Source organism: Equus quagga, chromosome 1 (genome assembly GCF_021613505.1).
Source record: "Equus quagga isolate Etosha38 chromosome 1, UCLA_HA_Equagga_1.0, whole genome shotgun sequence".
Taxonomy (NCBI): domain Eukaryota; kingdom Metazoa; phylum Chordata; class Mammalia; order Perissodactyla; family Equidae; genus Equus; species Equus quagga.
The window spans coordinates 110,199,431-110,219,333 of record NC_060267.1 but is presented as its reverse complement, the minus strand read 5'-3'; the positions used below and the strand labels follow the sequence as shown (position 1 = coordinate 110,219,333).

General features: G+C 46.1%; 1 protein-coding gene across 3 annotated transcripts in view; it reads left to right on the top strand.

The window, feature by feature from the left end:
- Nucleotides 1-19,903, top strand: part of ITPR1 (inositol 1,4,5-trisphosphate receptor type 1) — a 317,422-nt gene that overhangs the window by 222,657 nt on the left and 74,862 nt on the right. The window lies entirely within an intron of this gene.

Sequence of the window (19,903 nt, the reverse complement as noted above, 5' to 3'; positions counted from 1 at the left end):
CAGAATGCACTGCAAAGCCTACAATATTTACCATCTGGCCTTTTACAGAAAACCGTTGCCAGCCACCGTGTTTGTTGAATCCTTACTGTCTAGATATTAAGCTCCTTGAGGAAAACAGCCATGTCTTTTCTCCTTTGTTCTGTGCTTTTCACTCCCTGGCTTGGCAATGATAGGTTTTAGGTAAATATTCACCTCGTGACTAATATCCTAAGTCCCAAGGTATTTTGGCCACTTACTCAGCTATTAATGGGAATTCAGGGAAAGAGAAGTCTCTTTCTCTTTCATTCTTTTGTGGTAAGGGGGTGGGCACAGGCAAGTCAGACTCTTCCTGAGAAGACTTTTCCTTCCCAGTGGAGATCTGCCGTTTTCCTTTGCTGTCTCTACCAGGAGGTTTTTCCATCCTGTTGGCCACCTTTCAACACAGATTTGGAGGGCAGACTAAGGCACCTCATTCCTCTGGGGATTTGTGTATGTGACTCAAGAGTCCAGACACCTGAGACGACAGATTTTTCATCTGTGAACCCTCTCTGACCTCCCTGCCCCGGGCACTACATTTTGAGTTAGTTACTTCCCTGTGGCCTAATGCTGTGCTATTTCTCTGCCTTCCACAAAGGTTTTCCTGGTGGCAAACACAAGGCCTCCTCATGGTATATACAGTAGTCCCCCCTTATCTGCGGGGGATGCATTCCAAGACCCCCAGTGGATGCCTGAAACCACAGATAGTACTGAACTGTATGTGTACTATGTTTTTTTCCTATACATACATACCTATAATAAAGTTTAATTTATATTAGGCACAGTAAGAGATTAACAATAACTAACAATAAAATAGAACAATTATAACAATGTACAGTAATAAAAGTTGTGTGAATGTGCTCTCTCTCTCTCTCAAAATATCTTATTGCCCTGTACTCACCCTTCTTTTTGTGATGATGTGAGATGATAAAATGCCTATGTGGTGGGATGAAGTGAGGTGAATGATGCAGGCATTGTGAGGTAGCATTAGGCTCCTGTTGACCTTCTCATGATATGTCCAGAAGGAGGATCATCTGCTTTCAGACAGCAGTTGCCCGCGGGTAACTGAAACTGCAGAAAGCGAAACTATGGCTAAGGGGGCCTACCATACAGTTAACCTTAAAATATCTGAAATACTGGAGTCTGGTCTCCAGCCTGTTTGTCTTCTCTTTCTCCAAACTCCCTGGGTGATCTTATCCACTCCCATGGCTTCCAGCTACCAACTGTGCCAACAACTCCCAAAGGTAGGGCTCCTGGCTCCACCTCTCTGCTGATTTCTCTGTAAACCTCTGTTGGGCATCTCCACCTGTGTTAACTCTGAGTTAGCATGACCCCTAGCACACCTATCATCTCCCCTCCTCCGCCCCATTTGCCCTCTTGTATTCCGTCTCTTGTTCAATGGACTCACCACCACCACCCCTCTACTCACCCAGGCTCAAAACCTTGATGTCGTCGGTCTCCCTCTCTTGCTTTTCACTAGGAACTCATTCTATGCCCAGTCTACCTCCCAGTAGTTTCATAGTCAGCGTTCACTTAGGACTTGTAATGAGCCAGACACTGGGTACCTTGAGGTTAAATGATGTGCCCAAAGCAGCCCAGCTGGGGGTGGAGGAGCTGGGACTTGGAATAAGGCACTCTGGCTTCAGAACTCCTGCTCCTGCTCACTGTGGTACCCTGTCTGCCTACATGGGGCTGTCTGAGTTCTCAGCCTGCTTGCCTTTCACCTGAATCACCGAGCAAGCCTCTTAAAGGCCTCCCTGCCTTGGCATGTCTCTCTTCCACACTGCTGCCGTTGATGTCGCCTAAATGGAAGCCTGACTACCTCATTCCCTGTCTTAACAGCCTTCCGCGGAGGATGGAATCCATTGCCACCCTAATGAAATCTGCTGGCACCTGTGTGTCCCGGCCCTGCCTCGGTTCCTACACTCACACCCCCACCCTCATTGTCCTGCAGCTGCACCTGCTCATTTGGCATTCCCTGTCCATGTACTGAGATGCCTCTGCTCCATGTGGGCTGTGCCCTCGTCCCCTTTGCCTGGCATACTCCCCAAGCCCTGTTCGAAATGTCTCCTGCTCTGGAAACTTCCTCTTGATCCCCTGAGGCAGAGGTAGTTGTCTCCATCTCTGGGTGGTTTATTTACCATTATAATAATCACCAGGCTTTATATGGAGGTTCATTGTAAGACCCAAGGGGCCTGAGACCAAGTCTGTCTTTCCCGACTGCACCCCGACTTCCCTAGAGAAGTCTCTATGTGTGTTAGATGAAGGGCACTCAGTCCGTACGTAATGAATCAGTGTAGAGAATCCTACCCTGTAGGGTTATTCTGGGAATTAAATGAGATAGTGTATGGAGAGCACTCAGCTCAGCATGGTGCTTAACGTAGTAAATTAGCTCATGGTTCCTTTTGGGTTGTATGTCTTTCTCTCCCCCCACCTCCACCCACCCAAGAGTGTGATTTCTTCCGCAGTTCAGCCTTTATCTTACTCCCCAGCACGTGGACCATGGTAGGTGCTCAGTAAATGTTCACTGAATGAATTGAAGTCCTGACCGAGGTGCCCACTGTGTTACTTTAGCCTTCTTATCCTTTTCTGAATGTGAACATGAGGAGGTGAGATGTGAAAATGTGTTGTTAAAGGTTATTACAATTTTAAAGGAGTATCTTCTTTAGGAGTGGGAGGGAGTTAAGTTGGTCTGAGCCCAAGGGAAGTACATAATGTCATTTTGGAGAAATATCCTTGTGATGCCAGAGATACTTGATGGGTCTTTTTCCTCTTCTTTTCTTCTTAATAGTAACTATAGCAAGTAGTAATAATAATGAGTACCACAATCTGAGTGCTCACGTGCCAGGAGCTAGGCTAGATGCCTTCTCCACATGATGTCATTTACTATTCATGGGATCCTGTGTGAGTAGGTACTGCCGTGATCCCTTTCTGCTGAGGTGGAAGTAGAGGATCTGCGAGGTCAAGTTACTTGCTCAGGGTCACAGAACCAGGTGGTAGTGGTGTCCGGGTTTGTTTCCTGTCGGATCTTGAGTTCTTAGCCTCTCTGCAGTGCTATCTCCTTGTACAAGAAGCCTCCACCAATTTCCCTGGCACACATGTGGCCCACAGCCCACACCCTGGGGACTGCGGGCACGGGCTATGCACCCTCTTCAAGGACCTTGCTTCTCTTTGTCAGACAAATTAGAATTTGTGGCTTCCCTCTTTGTTCATTTTGTTGGTGGGCTCTTTGTGGAGGGTGCTCTGCCTTCCAGATACATCGGAAGACAGCTTGTGTGGCCAGTGTCTTTGCTTTGGTTATAACATCACCCTGTGAATGATGGAGGAGAAAACCGTGAAAGGCTGGGCATCTCGCCTGCTAAATAAAGTTACATGTACCACCCATGCTGCTTCACCTCTAGCAAGTTCTAGGTTCTCAGGTCTATGAAAGTTAATGGCAAGGAAACTCTCTTGCATAACTTCCTCTCTGTGGAGGTGGAGGGCAGCTCATTTAATTAAGGCTCTTATGAAAAGTTAGATTATATTACTAACAGTTTTGCTTTTTACTTGCATCTATAGGAGAACATGTACTTTGGTGTAGTGTGAGGCTTATTAGGTCTCAGCTTTTGCCCATTTCGCACGAAGAAGCTCAGTGCACCAGATTCTCCCCATATTCGTCTTTGGCTGGTTGAAGAATATTCATGTTTTGGGAAAGGAAAAGGAAGGGACTTCTTGCCTTTATAAAGTGCCCATCCTAGGGCAGGCACTGTGCCTGGTGCTGTTATGCACTTTCTCTGAGCTAGGTGGGATAGCCCCAGTTATAGATGAGGACACTGTGTCTGAAAGATCCAGGGGTCTTTCCCCAAAGGCACCCAATTAGCAGAGCTGAGATTTAAACCCAAGTCTGTCTCCCTCGACTTCCTACCATGCTGGACAGCCTTTAGTTGCATGGGTCCCATGTCAGGGAGCTATTCAGTACTTGCTTATAGCCACTTTGGTGCTGTGCATACTGGAGAGCAGCATCTATCTTGTTATTGTTGGGGGTGGGAGTGGGCAGCACTGGTTATTTGATATGAGAAGCGAGTAGTCACTGCTTGGGTATCCAATGAATTTGAAAAGCAGACTTGTGAACCCACAGAATGCAAGCATATTCAGTTTTATAGTAATATATGAGCTTTCCTTTAGTTTCCACTGTTGTCCTTTTTATAAGTAACTTTCTCTGGTCAGAGGTGACCTTGTTCCCGACATCAGAAAGGCTCTTTCTTCGCTATGTTTCTTTGGGTTTTCTGGAATTCAGGTTGGGGGGAGGAGAGTGAAAGCCACGGTGCATTGCAGATGACTGCTGCAAACCCCTCTACTACTTCCAATTAGAGGATGCATGTGTGAGTTGTATGCCTGTCTTATATTTACAAGAGGAAGTATCCCGTTTAATTTTATTTTCACACCACAAGCCCGAGTGTTAAGAGAACATGGTGTTTTAACACTCCCTCGGTTATCAGCTGCAAAGCGGAGGTTGTATATTGTCACATACAGTTTTCTGAGTATATTTCTACATTTGTTACCTGGCAACATTGCTGCATCGAGACGTGGAGATGTGTTGGTTCCTACCAGATCCTTACTGTTCATATCATAGAAGGTAGGGCCTGTTTTCCTTGCAGGAATTTTGAGGAGGAGAAGGCACTGGCTGATGGGGCTTAGTTCAGAAATGGGCTGATGGGCTTCAGTGACTGACCCAGGACCAGGGGTTGGGCAGGGAATGTGGACTCTTGTCTTGCCTGAATTTATGCATTATTGTGTTTTTCACCACCAACCAGTTCTGATGAGAAAAGAAATCTCATAGTAGGGATGACAGCCACAGTATCTCTTTCTGTGGTTAGCCTTTGAGCTGCTTTTGCCCTATAGGGTCATGTGTTTAGCTAATATCATGCATTAAAAACACCGTGCACAGAATTGGAATACATAGTGGGGCCTGAGTATAGTCTCAGGCCATCACAGCAAACGCCTGCCCCCCACCCCCCATGCCTTGTGTGATTCACCCCGTCCCTTGAAGACATTTGCATTAGAAACCTTTGCATCATAGGTTTGACAGTCCTCTCCATTGTACCCACACGTTCGGAGACTCAGAGAATGCTTCCTGAGACCAAGGGCACTGAATTCTCCAGCAGCTGTAACATTTCTTGACAAATGCTTGAGAGGGAAAAGTTCCCATGGTAACAATTTTTAGAAGAGTTTTGTAGCATCAACAGGCTAGACAAGATATCAGTCTTGGGGCTCGGCAGTGTATTCTACGAGCACACACCTTTTAAACTCCCTCCTTTGGCGAAGACCCCAAAGCAAGAGTGTGTTCGGAAGCCGCAGCAGGCACTGCGGGGTCTAGCCAGCGTGGGCTGGATTTCAGGGCGCTCCGTTTGTGTTTCCCTCTGCAGTTCTCTTGTCGGGGTGTCCAAGGAGGAGGGCTGTGCAGTCCACTCGACTCTTCCTGTCTTGCCTGTTAAGAAAGAGAAAGACAACTGATTATGCTTGGAGGTATTTAGAAACTAGCATATAGCTTTAAATGTATATATTTTTAAGTGTTCTGACCTTCTTTAGAATACCCAAGAAGCCATTTGATTAATGATTCTTTGCTCTTGGGTATCAATATCACTCCTGGCCTCATCAGGAAATGTTCTAAAAGGAAGCCACAAAATTTCTCAAAATTTTACTTTATAGCAAGTGGATATTATTTTTATACATGACAAAGACTTGACCCTGAGGGTTCCCAACTTGGACAATCATCCTGAGTAGCCTTAACTAGGAAATCTATATCCTGCTGTTTAAACTTTAAGATGATCTCTAACTGGATTGAAGTCCTCAACCAACAGGCCAAGGAAAATGCTTCAGAAAAAACAAGGTCATGCAGCATTTTTTTGGTAAGCACAGGAATCAACAAAGAGATGTTATATAACTTCTATTTATATCCTCCTTGCTCACTATCTGCAGGCAGACAAGAGTCGCTGAGAAGGGATTTAATGAGCTCTCTGGGTTTGCTCACCTTCCTGAGCTGGTAGGAACCAGCTTGTTCTCAAGTGCGTCAGCAAAGAATCTGGCTGTGGGTGGGCGGCTGGGGTAGGTGGACAGACTTGTTGCCATGGTGTTCTTTAATTCCCCTGTCTCTCAGAGATCTCACCCTCCCCTTCCCTGACTCCTTCCTTTCCCTCCTTCTCCTCTTTCTTTCTTTCTTCTTAATCTATAGGCTTTCTTGTTTCTCACACCTCCTCGTGATTCTTGGAGCTCTCTCCGGAAACAATATTTTTCCTTTCCCCTCTAAGAGCTTCCCATTGTGTAGCTTCAGGACATCAGAAGAGTATTTGCTAAGGTGTATTTTTCCCCACCCTCACCTATCTCTTTTCCTGTGATTTTTTAATACCAGCCCCTCCATTATGGGGACCTATCCCAGAAGTCTTTGATCTTGCCTGATAGAAGCTTACTCTTCCGTATTGGATTGCCCCCAAACCAGGTAGATTCCATTGCCGGTTGGACAAACAGGCTCTGTGCCCCAGAGGAAAAGGGCTGTTTGTATTTCCATACATCCTCCTTTGTGTTCTCACCTTATGTGGGGTGATGTCTCCTATCTCATCTAGCACCTTATAAAATAGAACCACATAAAAACAAGAAAATGTGTTTGTCCCACAGTGATAATTCCTGGAGCTTGGGCATCTTCTGTTACCTCAATGTTGCAGGTTGAAATCATTACTCAGCCTGCATTAAAAGCAACAGCAACAACAAAAAGCGGCTGCTCCATTCAATTCTCAGCAGGGAAGCAGGACTGCCATTCTGAGAACCCCTCTGTGGCAGCCCTGGCCATTCTGATGGTGGCCACACAGCCTTCTGAGATGGCTTCACGTTGTCGGCCACATTCCCACCAGAACAGAGACATTTAAAAGACATGAATAGGGAGGTTATGATGAAGTGTTCTTAGAAAAGAATAAGTAGTTCCCATGAGGACAGGCTTTAAAAAAAAAAACCCAAAACCCACCCCTGCTTTGCCCAAGAGTTGTGCAATTCTTAATAGCAGTAGCCTGTTTGAATAATCAAAGGCAAGCTGACTTCCCCTTATTAACTTCTGTTAGAGACATCTGCGTAAAATGTCCCCGGATTCCAGACCAAGAAGGTAATTTTTTTCTCTCTCTGAGTAACTGGAGGGACTTTCCCTTTGGAATTCTTCCAGCAGAGTTAACTTCAGGGTTGAGAATGCTTCTCGTTAGAAACTGCCAGCAGCCTGAGTCCTGACATGGGGGCATTAATGACACCTCGTGCCCAAGCTCGGAGTCCAAGCCTCTGAGAACCTGCTTGATATTCACAGCTGGCTGTGGCACTTCTGCCATGACCTTCCTTTTCAGAGAGAAACGTGTGCCCCCTTATGTTTCCTGAGGTTCCCTCAGTTCCTTTTCGAAAGTGTCAGAGGCTCTCTTGATGTTTCTGCCCGTTTCCATCTTCTTGTCATAAAGATATGAAGTGGCTGGTCCTGTAGACCATCCAGTGTCTTCAAGCCACTTGTTTCCCTTTGAATTCAGGACTTAAAAAAAAAAAATTATATTGCTCTTGGAGGAGTATGTGTGTCAGTTACCCTCACCATACGGTGTTTGAGAAATGCGTTTTTATTAGCCTCTCTGCAACACAGGCCCACAAACTGTTCAGCCTAGAGCTTGTAGTTATCAAGTCAGGGGTGAGACATTCTGAGATGGAAGGCCCACAAATGATTGTCCTTCCTGCTCCATAGTTAATAATGTAGATGTCAGCGGGGCCAGGGTAGTTAACAGTTAACTAGATGGATGGCAGATCCCCAGCCAGACTGAGCCCATCACAGAGTCATGTGCACAAACCTGATAAGCCTCTGAGAGGCGAGAACGCCACATCAGCCACCTTCAGCTGGTCTTTGGCATGCTGCGTTTTCCCCATTTGGCAGGACTTTGAGCTTTCACAGACAGGGATCTTCGGGTTATTGAGTTAAACTTCAGCTGTCATAGATGCAAGGCTTGACTGGGTTTAAGTTTTTTGGAATGACACCTCCTTTAGGACTATTGTGCATTCATTAAGATAGCAAATATTTACTGAGCACCGACTGGGTGCCAGACACCATATGAGTTGGCTGTGAGACAATCAAGGATGAGATCAATATGGGCCTGCCCTCTAGGAGCTTACAGTCTAGCAGGGGAGATGGATCATAAACCAGTTAACAATTAAATAAATAGCAAATTGGGAGAAGTGTGACAGGGGAAGCAACCAGGGTGCAGAATGTCATGGCAAACCGACTAGGTGGTCGGGGAAGGCTTCTCTAAGGAGGTGCCAGTTAAGCCCAGACCTAACAGATGAGAACTAGCCATGTGAAGAGCAGAGGGAAAGAGCATTCAGACAGGTTGGCATGGGCTTGGCATGTTGCAGGAGCTGAAGGAGGCCAAAGTAGTCAGAGCATAGCAACTGGGAGGGGTGGGGGGAGCAGGGCGTGAAATGACTGCTTGACTCAGGTAATACGCTTGTCGTCAGGTGGGAGGCTGGATTGGGTGATCTCCACAGCCCCTGCCAACCCCTAGTCAGTGCTTCTAAAGGGCACCAAGTTGTCTTGGGCTGTAACCTGCTTAGATACACATTACTGATGCCAAAGCCGTAATATATTAAGCAGCACTTACACAGATGAGTGTTGTGTAATTTCATCCCGCCATCTCCATCCATTTGGCCATCTGTATATTTTACTGTAAGATGCCAAGGATGTTCTCTGCAGCCATATGGAAGCTACTTGACAGGCCAGTACCCAGTGAAATGGGTGTGCAGGGTTGGGAGAAATGAAAGTTCTGGAGCACGTCCTTTGGGATCCAGACTGGGGCTGTGACCTGAGAGTTAGTTGGATTGAGCAGAGGACTGAGGTGACTGTGAGTCCTCCATGAGGAAGGCACTCACTTTGGTTGATGTTTTGCTATTTGCCAGCCAGTGTCCTTGCCCCTGGCAGGCCAGGGTATATTTATTTTTCTTTGGATTTTTATGGTCGAGTGGGTTTGTCACGGTTAGGTTTGTTGAGAGCAGGGAAGGGAAAGTGGCTGGTATAAAATACCTACCGGGTGCCCAGCCCTGTGCTGGGCTTTCACTGTGTTACCTCCTTTGCTCCATCCAGCAGGCCTCTCAGATGGCACTCTCTCTCTTCCTTCCCTCCTTACAGGTGAGGAAACTGGGGCTGCAAGTTAATAAATGATCTATCCAACCTCCCTCCCCCAGCTCCTTAGTCACCCTATTCATTGATCTCTACCTTGTTAAGTATGCAGAATATTGAGCCCTTTCTCTGAGGCCCTGCCACTCGGTACAAGTACAGAAGATGGGCATGCAAAGGATTATTCTTGATATCCATGTAAAACTCAAATTGGATACCCTGGGGAACCTTGGAGCTTCTAGGGCAGGAAAAGTCGGTCACTATTGATTAATTGTCCCTCAGGCACACAGAATGGAAATAAAACCAAAGATCAAAGTTCTTCCCCTCCAACTCCTGTGTCAGTCGTTTCCTGATAACACAGATGCCTGATAAGTTCCCTGAGTGAAGTGGGAAGGAACAGTAGCCCCGTCACCACCAGGCTCTTGGCACGGGACCCACCTCACATGCTGCGGGCTCAGGTCCCCCCTGCCCTCCGATGCTAATGCATTTCTTGGTGATGGAGTTTTCTCTGCACCTCTTGTGTCCTTATTTTGGGTCTCATGGTACAGGTTGGAGGCTTATTGAGAAGGCCTTCGTGTCACAGATCCCATGGTCAGTCTGTGGGCGAGCCGACATGGGACCTGAGAGTTTCACCCCCAGACTGCCAGAAGATACTTTTCGTTGAATCATAGCATCAGCCCTGGAGGGCACCCTCGAAGGCTAGTGTGTGTCTCCTGCAGGCCTGGACATGCGCTTTAGGTTGTTTTTCATCATCATCTTCTCGAGTTGAGTGGATATCCACGGCCTGAGATTCTAAAACCTTCCTGAGCACTTTAACAAAAGTCCTTCCTGGGGTCTAACCAAAGTCTCCTTTGCTATACAGTGCCTTTTCTTTTTTAAAAGCCTCGTGTTGGCTTGAAGAGCAACCAAAACGCCTTCTTGCACTTGAGGAAGATTCCCAAGGAGGTCCCTACCGCAGTCCTCTGCTCTTCAAGCACATTTTGGGGTTGCATCCATTTCACGTTCTACTGGTCATCTTTGTTTTTCTCTAGAGGTTTTCTGTTTTTCTCTTCCCGTCTTTGGCTGGAAGAGACAGACAGGCTGTGCCAGTGCACTCCTGCAAAAGATGCTGGCCTTTGGCATCCATAAGGAAGTTTGAGAATTAAACCCAGAGAAAATTTGGAGTCTCTTTAACATCTTTTCCCTGGCTCACAGGCCCAGCATCTTCTAGAATGATGCCTGAGCTACCTCCCTGAAATCTGTTTGATTTTGTAAATATTGCTAGAGATATTATTGCTGACAGTTTACCGACATATTACAGGGACTTTGTAAGATAACAGCTGTAAAAATTTTTTTTTAGGAAGTAGTTTGTTGTTCATGTTGATGAAGATGTGAGAAACTGTTAGCGTTCTGATCCACACCGGGGAACCAGACTGCTTACCGGATAGGGCAGAGCTTCCCCACAAGTTCCAATTCCTGTGGGCACTGGGAGAAGGAAAAGGAGAGGTGTTAAGCTTTCTGTCTCAGGAGAAAAGTGGTTCTCATGGAACAAGTTGGACTTCACTGTTTGCTAAAAAAAAGAATTCAACTTGAAAATCACCCTGAAGACCTACTGCTTTGCCCTTAACCTTGGAGCCCAGGACCAGGCTAATTCGAGTGAGGTCTCCTTGTCTTCCACCCCTCCTCTCAGGCATTAGGAGTCAGCGATGAGCCAGAAGGTGGCCTCCGTCCAACCCTGGCACAGCAGGGTAGTTGAAACACAGTGTTTGTCTTTATCAAGAGATGGCCCCACAGAAGCTGAGACCTTCTTTCAGAAAAAATGAAGTTGAAATGTGGATGCTTTTCTATCCCAGACTTGGTTCACTTCATCATTTCCTTCTTTTCTGCTTTGAAGTGTGTATTGTTTCTGACCTCATCATAGCTGGCAACATCCTCAGAGAGGTGGGTGAGCTGCAAGCTCCAGGTGTTTACTGGTTGAAATCCACCAAACCTTGCAAAGAATTTTTTTTTGTAGAGTGAATGGTAATTTATACCAGGGGAGTGCTTGTGATTCTTAATGTCCATGTTATTAATTATTAGTTTTTTTCATACATTTTACTTATCCTGGAGTCAAGAATGGTTGAAAGTATTGGAAAAACAGTTCGTGTTGAAAGATTTGAGACTGTCCAGGAAGAGGGTTTCACACCAAGCTTGTATTCTTCCTTTGAGTATGTTAAACTTTGAGAACTGGATACAAGATTGTTTATTTCTGTATCTAAAGGAATCTGAATGACTTCTATAACTAGTGAAATTCCATCTAAATTTTTTAAAAGTTTCCGTCACTGTGATGGTTACTGGGAATTGCTATTCAGTAAGTTTATGCTGTCAATTTAGAGGCCATCTTGACCTCCGAATACCAGCTACAATTGTTTATTGTTGGATTTATTTTGGACACTAGACTTGGGTCATCAGGTAACACCCAGCACATTAGTTGATCCAGCTATCTTACATTCTTATGACTTTCCTTTGAAAGGGGTATTGATAGATCACAACAGCACCTTGGATTTGAATAGTTTCCTATAGTGATCAAAGGTTTTTTTTGTACATAGTGTTTCATAACTGCAACCTTGATGAGCTCCCAACTTCCATGTGATGCACACAAGGCAAGTGGTAAGAGTCTCATTTTTCAGATAGGGAACCCAGGGCACAAATGCAGTTAAGCAGGTTGCCCAAGACCATGTGGCTGGTTAGTGAGGCACTAAGGCTAAAATTTAGGTTTCCAGACTTCCAGGCTCCTATGCCCAGCCCGTGTGTTGTACCACCTCGTTCCTGGTTCATGATCTTTGGGTTTTAATTGTTCTCATTGGTTTCTAAGAAAAGGACTGAAGACCTGTAGCCGATATTGTGTGACAATGGTTTTGTTAATAATATGGATGCCCAGCCCTGGCAAATCTTCAACTAGCAGAAGGGGCTCGTTTGGGAGCCCATATAAATAAGTGCGTCAGGTGTCATAGTGAAGTTGCAGCATTCACTCCGGTACCTACAACAGCTGTTCTTTACTGTGAGAATAGTCTGTGTTTGTGCAGCTAAGAGATTTGGGATGGTGGGTGGGGGAGTGGATTATAAAAAGCCAAAAGGTGTTTAGAGTTTGACAAACTCTTGCTCAGGTGAAAGGGGTTTAACAAAACAGGGTGGTTGAGAGCATGGGCTGAGGCATCAGACAAGTGGGGCTTGAGTCCTAGGGCACCACCACCACTTCCTCGCTGTATGACTTGGCAAGTTATTTAACCTCTTTGAGCCTCAGTTTCCTCATCTGTAATGTGGGGATAATGGTAACACCCACCTAATGGGGTAGTTACAAGGGTTAGATGTTACAGTGTGTATGAAGCACTTAGGCAGTGCCTGGCAAATAGGAGACATTCAGTTACCACTCACTAAACCATAATTTCCAGAGAAGGGGTCCCCAGGAAGTGGTGAACTCTCAGTTAATCACAGGCATAGGAAGAGAACCCCACAAGATAAACCCCACACCTTGGTAGCCATTGACATCACTCCGTTACCTACAGAACATCTGTTTGAGCTGGGCAGGAATGGGTTGGTCTGGGTAGAGATGTCCCCTCAAGTCCTGGAGACTCCAGGGTCTAGGCTGAGGTCCTCATCTGTAAGAGGCAGAGTAAAAAGAGAAAAATCAGATGCCAGGGAAGTATTTCCATCAGCTCCTAGAAGCTCAAGCCTTCAGCACTGTTCAGCAATCACATTTTTCAAATTCTTGGACTTAGCCTGAGAACTTAATTCATTTTGCAGAGATAGGTGAGCATCCACAGTGAATGTCATAGGCTGTATGGGTCAGGGTCATGTTGTACGAGGCAGTCGAATGGAAAAGCTCATTCTCTGGATTCTCTCAAGGCCCAGTACGAGGGCTTCTAGAAGGTGGACCACCCGCAGGGTAGAAATGCTTTCCTTTGGAGAAGGGATCAAAGTCTCAAAGCTGTCCCATTATCTCTGTGGACTGTTCCCCCAAAACTATCCCCGCTCCCACCAAGCTCCATCCTGGATCACCTCCCCCCTGCTTCCTGCCGCTGCCCGTTCCTTTAGCTGAGATGCCCATGAAAGACTCCTCCCATCAGAATGGCCTCGTGTTCCTGCAGGTACAGGCTAGCTGGCTCTGTGTTCTGGAGTACAAAGCCTGTCTTTGCCCCCCAAGTCTCTGAACTCTGAGGAAGATGGCTTTTTGACAGGTGCTCATTCACTTCCCTTCCCTGGTAGGGGTTCCAGTGAGTAGGGAAGACCTGTGTCTCTCTTTCCTCTCCCCAGAGGCCTTGCTTGCACAGTATGATTGGGGCTGGGACCCTTTGTACCTCAAGAAAGGAGTGTCCACCTCACCCCTCCTGCGCACAGCCTGCCTGTTGTCTATAGAGGAGCTGCCGCTGTCTGCTACTCTCTAACTTCAGGGTGCCTCTTATTTCAGAAGCTGGACAGGCTTGTCATAAACTATGCTCCATTTCTTTGCAAGGACTTGGGTGGGCATAGTGGGTGGCTGCCAGACTAATTAAGCAATATCTTATTATTTTTCAAGACTGATCTGAAAGGGTGGTTTCGTTATTATTTTAATTAAGACCTCTGCTCATTAGTCCCTGTACAGCTGAAGCAGCCCAAGGAGGGCAAACTGTGTCCACTTGACAGTTATCCCAGGGCCTGAATGGAAACTCAGGTCTGTGCGTCAACCAGCCACAACCCAGCGTGGTCAGAAGGGACTGGCTTGGGCAGTTAGGAGACAAGGGTTCTGTGAGGCCTTAGCAAATCCCTTGCCCCTTCTGGGTCTCAGTTTCCTCCTCTGTAAAACATGAGAGGCTGGACTAAATTTGTAGTTTCCAAACAATGTTGTGTGGAGCCCTGGAGTTCCAAGGAGAAGTTCCTGTGGCAAGAGGGCGGGTCCTCCCCACTCCCTTCCAGCCTTAGCAGTTCTGTCTGTGTCTCTCCTATCCATGGGGTCTTTATCTAAGATGATGTTTGGGGAGGGAGGAGGAGCAAGGCTTCCCTGCTGAGAAAAACATTTGGAAACTGCTGGAATAGAGTGCTTCCAGCTTGAACATTCTGTGATCTGTAGTCTCTCTCTTTCTTTTTTTTCCTTTGCTTTGTTTTTAAGCTTGGCTTACAACGGCCATACCTAGTTCCTGTCCTGCCACTGCCCTCCAGAGCCACCACTGAGACGGCCACTGCCAAGGGGTCACTTTCTCACATGCCCTGACCCATGACTTCCTTCCGTAAAGCTATGCCAAATGCAGACCTGTGGTCAGTGATGTCTGGTATTGGTGCTGTGTGTCTGCCACCAAACCAGCCTTCATTTCCTCTGAGTTCCCTGTCCGACCACTGGGGCTGGTCTTCTGTGTGTTTGTTAAAAAGGTAGGACGCTAGGAAGGACCCCGGGCAGGGAAGCGAGGAGCTAGTTGTGGCTCTGCCACAAGTCACCCACCCTCGCCTAACCCCAGCTCTCTCATCTATAATGTGATGGATTTATGAATGATGATATCTGTCTTGGCAATCTCCTAAGATGCTGATGAGACAGCTTATATGAAAAGGGCTTCGGAATCAAATGTGATTTGGAGATAGACGCAGATGCAAATCCATCTGCTGAGGAGGTGGCCTCTGCAGGTGGCCTCTCTGGGGACAAAGTAGGGTTATTTTTCCTCTTTCTTTTTTCATTGTGATATAATTTACGTACAATAACATGCATAGATTTTAAGCGTACAGTTTGATCAGATTTAACAAATGTTTATTTCTGTTGTATCTGTTTTCTATGGCTTCTGTAACAAATTACTAGCAACTTAGTGGCTTAAAACAACCAGCTTTTTTATCTTACAAGTGTGACATGAGTGTTAGCTAGACTAAAATCACAGTGTCTGCAGGGCTGCATTCCTTTCTGGACACTCTAGGGAAGAGTCCATTTTCTTGCCTTTTCCAGTTTCTAGAGGCTGCCCACATTCCTTGGCTCATGGCCCCTTCCTCTGTCTTTAAAGCCAGCAGTGGTGCGTGGAGTCTTTCTCACAATGCATCTCTCCACCCTCACCTGCCTCCTTCTTCCATTTTTAAGGACCCCTGTGATTACATTGGCCCCTCTGAATAGTCCAAGATAATCTCCCTATTTTGAGGTCAGCTGATTAGGAACCCCATTTCCATCTGCAACTTTATTCCCCCTTGCCATGTAAGGTGACATATGCACAGGTTCCAGGGGCTAGGACGTGGACATCTTTTTTGGGGGGACGGGGGTAGGCATTATTTTGTCTACCACACCTGTCTAACCAACACCTTAATCAAGACATTTCCTTCACTCCAGAAAGTTCTCGTTTCCCTTTTAGTCACTTCCCACTCATACCCCCAGAGGCTGCCACTGTTTTGACTTCTCTAACCATCAACTAATGCCTCCTGCTCTAGGACAGATTTATTTTGAAGGGTTCCCTCAAACCTGCCAGGTGGGGTGGAACGAAGAGTTTGGAAAAGTAAAACAATCTTGGTTTGGCTTTTGCTTTGTGAGACGGGACCATAGGTTCAGGGAGGAAAGTAGGCAAGTAGCTTGTGGAAAAGCCCTGAGTCAAGAGCTCAAGGGCTGGGAGGCGGAGTAACCCCCTGCTCTGGTCTGAGGTCCCACCTGCATCTGGGGAAATGGTCATGAGGAGGGTGCCTCCTCTTTCCCTCACAAGCCCTCCGAACACATTATTACAGAAAGAAGTTTAATGAACAGGGCTGTGAACTGTGTGTGGGGCCTGGTCTTGCCAATTCCAGACCATGCTGGGCACCTGAGAGGGGAAGTGACTATCTCCAGGAGCCCCTGTTCCTCAGCCCCTCGTTTCTCCCCATGGCACATCCTGCCTTTATAGGGGAGGTATCTTAGTTCTTCCGCTCTGCCATCATTTTTTCACTTCTCCTCTTGTACGAGATCCCACTGCTTCCCTTCTGGAGACCAAACTTCTTCCTTCTGGAACATCTTTGTTTAGATTCTCAGTCAGCAGGCCTGAAGCAGTAGAGCTTGCCTCTCCTCTCTGTTGTAGCACCTCCTTGCCTCACCCCTCACGTGGGCGTCCTGGTGAGATGACATTTGTCAGAGTTAATGTGGGCGTCTCAGGGGTGTGCTAAACACTTGATGCATGTTATCCTTTAGGGTCCTCTAATCTCTCAAAAAGGAGCAATACACAGTGGAATACTACCCAGCCATAAGAAATGATGAAATCCGGCCATTTGTGACAATGTGGATGGACCTAGAGGGTATCATGCTAAGTGAATAAGTCAGAGGGAAAAAGTCAAATACCATATGATCTCACTCATAAGTAGAAGATAAAAACAAGGACAAACAAACACATAGACAGAGATTGGATTGGTGGTTACCAGAGGGGAAAGGGAGGAGGAGGATGAAAGATGTGATTAGGCACATGTGTGTGGTGATGGATTGTAATTAGTCTGGGTGGTGAGCATGATGTAATCTACACAGAATTTGAAATATATTATGATGTACACCTGAAGTTTATATAATGTTATAAACCAATGTTACCGCAGTAAAAAAAAAAATAAAAATGCATACAAATTTTTTTAAAAAGGAGTAATAATAACTACTTTAACAGAGTTTTGTGTGCAGTAACACATATTCAGGTTGACCCCAAGTTTCTGGCACTTTGTAAGCAGTCAGGAAACGTTAGCCATTGTGAGTAATATTGTGATGATCTCATTGGATCTTCGTAACCACTCATGATGTCCTGTTATTGTGCCCATTTTACAGATGAGAAAATTTGGGTTCCAGAGACGCTGTTACTTTCTAAGGTGACACTAGGTAGTAAGTGGCAGAGCTGAAATCCAGGTCTCTCTGACCCTGGAGACAGAGTTCTCACCACTTGACTGTCCAGCCCTAGCTGCCCGTAGGGACGCCTTCACTCTGGGATTTCACATTGTACTTATGTTATGGCGGCACAAAAACAAAGCCAACACACTCAGTGGGCACTGTGCTGAGTGCTTTGTGTGAGCCGCGGCAGCATTTCCACTTGGGTTCAGAGAGGCTGCATAACTTGCCCAGCATCACAGAGCCAGTGGATGAGGGACCGGGACTTGAACCTGGGTCATCTGACTGGAAAGGCTGCCCTGCCAACCTGTCCATTAAGAAACACTTTCCCTCCTTGTGGCACTGGTGGTGTTTCTCCTTTTGATCCTTACTAAGGTGTGATGGAGTGTGCCTCTCGTTTCAGCTTGATGGCCAGGTGCCTCGGAGCCAAGCCCAAGGTGCCCTGAATCATCTCTCACATCTTCCAACCACCAACCTTGTCTAGTTCTGGTTCCCCGTTCTTGCTTATGTCACTGTACCCTACTGTGCACTTTATTATTTTATTGACCCCATCTATTTATAAAGCTGTTTCAAATCCTTGGGACTGAGGACTGGTATAAATAATGCAAAATAAACATACTGACACCATTCCTTGCCCTTCTCTCATTTCATAAGAGGTTTCCTTCCCCTGACCCTATCAGTTGACATCCATTGGGTTTAGCAGCCGGACATTAAGGAGTATGGTTTGTAGCAGGTGATCTGGGTGCACTGTGTTGCGCTGTGAGAGATGACAGACAGTGGGCTTTAGTTGTTTATTTACTTACTTAAAGAGCATTTGTCTTCTTGAATGACCAGATTGCCCCAGGATGCATTTTAAGCTGTCTCCATGCAATGAGAAGACTGCTGGGGTACCGACTAAAATTAATTGCTGCGAGCGGTGACCTCTGGTGCAGTTTCCCCTTGACCCCATGTGGATGCGATGTTGTATGACTTGACTTGGTGGAAATTTAGTCAACACCATTAGGTGGCTGTAGGTTGAGTTCCTAGTCCCCACACAACTCCTTTTGTTTGTTTGTGGATGCATTGGCTCTCAAAGAAGTAAATAATTAGAACTTGGTTTCTCATATTTGAGCAATTTTCCAGAATTAATCTGTGCTGGGGCTTTATTTCTTTCGTGGCCACTGAATGTGAAGGCAGGATCTGATTGGGGGGGGATCCATTTAAGAGGAGCCATAAAATGTTGGGTTGTAGTCACTTTGTCATCACATAATTATGGAGTGCCTTCCGTGTGCTGGGCCTCCTCTGGGTGCTCAGGAGACAGCTGTGCACAAGACAGGTAGGGCACCGGCCCTCATAGAGCTTACACTCTGCATGAGATGGGCAGTACGTAGGTGAACAATAACTACAGCAGTGTCATTTCAGAGGTCAGTTGCTCTGAAGAGAATAAAACAGGGCATGTGAGAATAAGCACTTGGCTTGGGTAGGATGATCAGGGATGGCCTCACTGAGGAGCTGATGTTTGTGGTGAGACCTAAGGATAAGAGGACCCTAGCCATGGGAAGAGCCAAGAAAAGCAAGAAAGAACGAGGCAGTGGCGCTGAGTGCCTGCCACAGTACAGTTTACCAGCAGTCTCTTGTGCTGGTTTCATAGAGATGAAAAGCTATTTTAATAATAGTCATTAGGGTGATTATTGAATTACTGTGTCTTTTCCTCACAAGTTTAATGCCAGTTTAATGACGAACAGGGTTCAGGCCCCTTTTTGCATAACAAGTGAATAGTAGATAGTGAACGAATGGATGGATGGACAGATAGATGAATAGATGGAATGATGGTTGGATGGATACATGTGTGCATGGATGAAATAGTAAGAAACCTAAAAGAAAATAAGAGGCAATAAAGGACAATGGAGGACACTAAAGACCTGAAGTTGGTTCAGAGAGTTGGCATGTTGGGAGATTTAGTGACACACAGAATGATAAGGCCAAGCAGTAGGCAGGTAGTGACTTGCATACTGGCATTTAGGAGTGGTTGGAGGAGAAGCGATAGAACCAGGGAGCAAAGTAGGAAGGACGGATCCTGTGTTGTATGTTGGAAGCAAGCAGAGGTAAAGAGGAGCAGTGAGAGGGAGAGGAAAGTGCACAATCAAGAAGTTCTTTGCGGGCAAATGGGACAGACATTTGTCAGCGTAGCATGTGGGCTGGCAGCTGGAGGAAGGGTCAGAGTGACTCACGTTGCATGTTAGCAGATGGAAACATGGTGGCTTTCTGGGGGACTGCCGAATCAGGCACTGGGTGTGTGGCGGGGTGAGAGATGGGAGGAGTTAAGGGGCTTCAAGAGGCTGGTAAGATTTTAGGTTTTTTTCTGGGATTGCAAGCCTAGGGTTACCTTCTGTAGGAAAGTGCCATCTCTCCAAATGGGGGAGGATGTGAAATTGGCAGAAAGATTCAACTGAGAGAAGCAAGTATATTGTTTGGAGCTTTGTTTTATTTTTCTGGAAATGACCGTATTGTATTTTTATGTAAATAATTCACAACAGCGTGGTGTTTGCAAAGGGGTGAAAAGCGAACACTCATAAATGAAGTTGAGACACCATATTGTGTTTTTATATCAACAATGTATACTATTGCTTGCAGTGGGTCCAAAAACAAATGTGTATCCAAGAGGCGAGCTACCTGTTAATATTGAGCTTCTTCATCTAACCATCCTTTACCTGTCCTTTGAGACCTGATTTGAAAATCACCTTTTCATGAAGATTTTGGGATCACTCCAGCCCAATGTCATCCTTGGCAGCTCTGAGCTTCTATAGTATAATTGTCTGTGTAGCTTCTGGAGCACTTTTCACTTACACATTTTAGTCTTACTTATGGACATGTCATCCTAATCTAGTATGGAGCCCTATAAGGGCAGGTAGCACATCTTCCTCATCTGTATATTCACAGGGTTGTGCAAAGTGGATGGGCTTACAGAG